The following is a 5,375-nucleotide window of genomic DNA, read 5'->3' as shown; positions in this document are numbered from 1 at the left end:
TGTTGGTTAAATACGGCCACATAAATACTAAAACAGATTATAACAGTGTGTTGAAATCTTATCTACTGACTACTGTAGCACTGTAGGATTGAGGAAAGAACAAGCAATGTTATGTAAGAGTGAGGGAAGGACATGCGTTGACGTGGAGGAGTGAGGAAAGGTTATGCGGTGTTGTGTAGGAGTGAGGGAAGGACATGAAGTGTTGTGTAGGAGTGAGGAAAGGACTTCTAGTATTGTGTAGGAGTGAGGGAAGGACTTGTAGTGTGGTGTATGAGTGAGGGAAGGACTTGTAAATGTGGTGTAGTAGTGAGAGAAGGACTTGTAGTGTGGTGTAGGAGTGAGGGAAGGACTTATAGTGTATTGTATGAGTGAGGGAAGGGCTTGTAGTGTTGTGTAGGAGTGAGGGAAGGATTTGTAGTATTGTGTACGAGTGAGGGAAGGACTTACAGGGTTGTGAAGGGGTGAGGGAAGGATTTGCAGGGTTGTGTATGAGTGAGAGAAGGAGTTGTAGTGTGGCGTAGAAGTGATGGAAGGACTTGCAGTATTGTTTGTGAGTGAGGGAAGGACTTGTAGTATTGTGTAGAAATGAGGGAAGGACTTGCAGGGTTGTGTAGGAGTAAGGGAAGGACTTAAATGGTTGTGTAGGAGTGAGAGAAGGGCTTATAGTGTGGTGTAGGAGTAAGGGAAGGACGTACAGGGTTGTGAAGTAGTGAGAGAAGGACTTGCAGGGCTGTGTAATCTTTTATGTGGATTTGTAACTAGACAGTCGGGAAGTATTTTGTTCAACTTAATTATTTTGGAGTTTAGTTTCATCTTCATTTGCAAAACAAAATATTTTATTCTTCCTGGCAGTGAAATACAAGATGTTAGTTTGAGATTTTACTGTAACATTAAGTAATTATTATAGCTTTACAACTTACTTGTAACCGATGAGCATTTCCTGTGGGCAAACTTTTGAAATTGTAAAAACAAAAAGATTGTATTTGTTGTGAGGCCCCCAGGGCTTATATGCCGCCGCCATGGACTGTTTGGCTAATTAGGGCTGTGTGATGATCATAGGTGGTTGTATAATGTATTTAAGGACTATTTAAGGTTGTCAGGGGTAGTCTGATCCAACCAGAGGCTGTTTGTGGCTATATTGTGAATATCAACTTGGAGATGTGTGAGGCTCTTAGAGAGCTACTGTACTTGTGACTGAGGGGGTTAATTGATGCTCCTAATGTCTGTGTACAGAAAAAGATGAATGTATCCTATATATATGTCAGTCTACCCGACATGACAGGAAGTTGTATTGTGTATAATATTTACTGTTGGTTCGACATGTCTTTATAAATGCTAAAATAGATTATAACGGTGTATTGAAAGTTCATCTACTGATTACTGTAGGACTGGGGGAAGGACATGCAGTATTGTGTAGTATTGAGGGGGGACTTCAGTATTGTGTAGGAATGAGGGAAGGACTTGTAGTGTGGTGTAGGACCTAGGGAAGGACATGTAGTGATGTTCGAAAATTAGGGAAGGACTTGCTGACCTCCTAATGAATGAGAGGAGGACTTACTGACCTGCTAGTTAGTGAAAGAAGGACTTATTGACCTCCTAATGAATGAGAGGAGGACTTCCTGACCTACTAAGGAGTGAGAGGAGGACTTACTGACCTACTAGGGAGTGAGAGGAGGACTTCCTGACCTGCTAAGGAGTGAGAGGAGGACTTACTGACCTACTAAGGAGTGAGAGGAGGACTTACTGACCTACTAAGGAGTGAGAGGAGGACTTACTGACCTACTAAGGAGTGAGAGGAGGACTTACTGACCTACTAAGGAGTGAGAGGAGGACTTACTGACCTACTAAGGAGTGAGAGGAGGACTTACTGACCTACTAAGGAGTGAGAGGAGGACTTACTGACCTACTAAGGAGTGAGAGGAGGACTTACTGACCTACTAAGGAGTGAGAGGAGGAATTGCAGTGTTTTATAGGAGTGAGGGAAGGACATGCAATGTTGTGTAGTATGAGGGAAGGACTCCTTGTGATGTATAGGAGTGAGAGAAGGACTCACTGTGATGTGTAGCAGTGAGGGAAGGAGTCACGTTGATGCTTAGGGGTGAGGGAAGGACTCACTGAGGTGTAGGAGTGAGGGAAGGACTCACTGTGAGGCGTAGGAGTAAGTGAAGGACTCGCTGTGATGTGTAGGAGTGAGGGAAGGACTCACTGTGATGTGTAGGAGTGAGGGAAGGACTCACTGTGATGTGTAGCAGTGTGGGAAGGAGTCACGTTGATGCTTAGGGGTGAGGGAAGGACTCACTGTGAGGCGTAGGAGTAAGTGAAGGACTCGCTGTGATGTGTAGGAGTGAGGGAAGGACTCACTGTGATGTGTAGGAGTGAGGGAAGGACTCACTGTGATGTGTAGCAGTGTGAAGGACTTACCAGATGTGTAGAGTGAGGAAAGGACCTTTACTGTGATGTGTAGGAGAGAGGAGGGACCTCACTGAAGATGGGGTGGAGGGAAGGACTCACTGTGATGTGTAGGAGTGAGGGAAGGACTCACTGTGATGTGTAGGAGTGAGGGAAGGACTCGATGGGATGTGTAGGAGTGAGGGAATGACTCACAGTGATGTGTAGGAGTGTGGAAAGGACTCGCTATGATGTGTAGGAGTGAGGGAAGGACTCACTGTGAGGTGTAGGAGTGAGGGAAGGACTCACTGAGGTGTAGGGGTGAGGGAAAGAGAGACTGTGAGGTGTAGGAGTGAGGGAAGGACTGACTGTGAGGTGTAGGATTGAGGGAAGGACTGACTGTGAGGTGTAAAGTGAAGGGCTTCTGTCTCTCCAATGAGGCAGACTGCTGGTGATGGCGTCATTGCTCTTGTGGTCTGTTCCACCATTGACGTAGACTACCAGTGGTGATGTCACTGTTGTGGTTCACCAATGAAATGCTTAAGGTGACTTAAGCTCACTTAAAAACTTAACATGCAGAGAATTTGTGACATAATGTTACAAGCAAGTTGTAATGATTTAATAAGAACTGAAAATTACAGTAAATTCTTAAACTAGCATCTTTTAATCCAGCGCCAGCAAGAGTAAAATAGTTTGTTATACAAGTGGAAATAAAACTGAAGTACAAAATAAGTCAACAATATCATAACATTGTTGGAGTTACGATATTTTGTACAGTAGTTTCATCTTCATTTGTATAACACAATGTTTTACTCTAGCTGGCACAACACTGAAATAAAAGATGGCAGTTTAAGAACTTACCTTAATTATCAGTTTTTTATTTATTACGTTTTCACAACTTACTTTGTAACCAATGAATTTTTCATCTGGACAAACTTTTGTAATTGTATTTTGTTTTTGTTTTTCAAATGTTATACACATTAAAAATTAATTACAAGGCAGTGTATCTTCAAGGGGATAAGTGATGTTTGTGGCAACTTGGGGATGTGTGAGGCTCTTAAGAGCTATCTGTGTCTCTGGGGAGGCTGATTGATTCTCCCTTAAGATCTACATGATGCTTCTAGGGGGCTTATAAATAGGTAGTTGTGTACAGCTAGTAAGGGCTATGTGATGACACTAAAGGCTGTGTATCACTGCTAGGGACAGTGATGCTGCCAAGGGCTGGGTGCCGAGGCTTGTCTGAGCCCCCTACTGTAGAGATAGGCGAGACACGTCGACCAAGGTACACTGGTAACCTTGCATGATCCAGGTTGGGTCGCCTTTATGGGACCCTGTGTACACAGGTTGTAGTACCATAAGGGCAACTTAACCTAGCAGTAATCTGGTGTCAATCATTACAATAAATATTTGTAGAGTAACTTAATGTGTCGTATAAATAAAAAAAAATACTTCTATTTCTTTGTTTATAATAATCCTAATAAAAAAGTTGAAAACAAAAGGGTTCCAAAGGCAAAAATGAAAAGAGCCAAATATTATACTTTCCCGAAAAGTAGAAAATCTACGTCACCGATAAGTAGATACTTACGATGTTTTGAGAATCCGAATTTACGATCTTTTTAATTATTGTAAGCTCGAACTTAAGAGAAAAAAATGACTTAAAAGTTGATACTTAAGAGAAAACATAACTTACGATTTTTCTAATTCTCAAAAGATCGTAAGTATCTACTTTTAAGTAGATTATCATAGAAAATGGGAAATTTGCATCATAGAAAATGGGAAATATCTACTTTCCGCGAAAGTTGGTTATCTACTTTCCCGGAAAGTAGATTATCTACTTTTCGAGAAAGTAGATTATCGACTTTTCGGGGAAGTAGATTTTCGAATTTTGGGGGAAATATTACCTAATATTCCGAAGTAGATTATCATAGAAAACGGGAAATTTGTATCATAAAAAATGGGAAATATCTACTTTCCGGGAAAGTTGGTTATCTACTTTCCCGGAAAGTAGATTATCTACTTTTCGGGCAAGTAGATTATCGAATTTTCGGGGAAGTAGATTTTCGAATTTTGGGGGAAATATTACCTAATTTTGCCAAGTAGATTATCATAGAAAACGGGAAATTTGTATCAAAAAATGGGAAATATCTACTTTCCGGGAAAGTTGGTTATCTACTTTCCCGAAAAGTAGATAGATTTTCTACTTTTCGGGAAAGTAGATTATCGACTTTTCGGGGAAGTAGATTTTCGAATATAGGGGGAAATATTACCTAATTTTGCCAAGTATATTATCATAGAAAACGGAAAATTTGTATCACAGAAAATGGGAAATATCTACTTTCCGCGAAAGTTGGTTATCTACTTTCCTGGAAAGTAGATTATCTACTTTTCGGGAAAGTAGATTATCGACTTTTCGGGGAAGTAGATTTTCGAATTTTGGAGGAAATATTACCTAATTTTGCGAAGTAGATTATCATAGAAAACGGGAAATTTGTATCATAAAAAATGGGAAATATCTACTTTCCGGGAAAGTTGGTTATCTACTTTCCCGAAAAGTAGATAGATTTTCTACTTTTCGGGAAAGTAGATTATCGACTTTTCGGGGAAGTAGATTTTCGAATTTAGGGGGAAATATTACCTAATTTTGCCAAGTAGATTATCATAGAAAACGGGAAATTTGTATCACAGAAAATGGGAAATATCTACTTTCCGCGAAAGTTGGTTATCTACTTTCCTGGAAAGTAGATTATCTACTTTAAGGGAAAGTAGATTATCGACTTTTCGGGGAAGTAGATTTTCGAATTTTGGGGGAAATATTACCTAATTTTGCCAAGTAGATTATCATAGAAAACGGGAAATTTGTATCATAAAAAATGGGAAATATCTACTTTCCGGGAAAGTTGGTTATCTACTTTCCCGAAAGTAGATAGATTTTTTACTTTTCGGGAAAGTAGATTATTGACTTTTCGGGGAAGTAGATTTTCGAATTT

The sequence above is a fragment of the Homarus americanus genome, unplaced genomic scaffold (genome assembly GCF_018991925.1).
Source record: "Homarus americanus isolate GMGI-L3 unplaced genomic scaffold, GMGI_Hamer_2.0 scaffold21649, whole genome shotgun sequence".
Classification (NCBI taxonomy): domain Eukaryota; kingdom Metazoa; phylum Arthropoda; class Malacostraca; order Decapoda; family Nephropidae; genus Homarus; species Homarus americanus.
Note: the sequence above shows the minus strand (reverse complement) of the source record.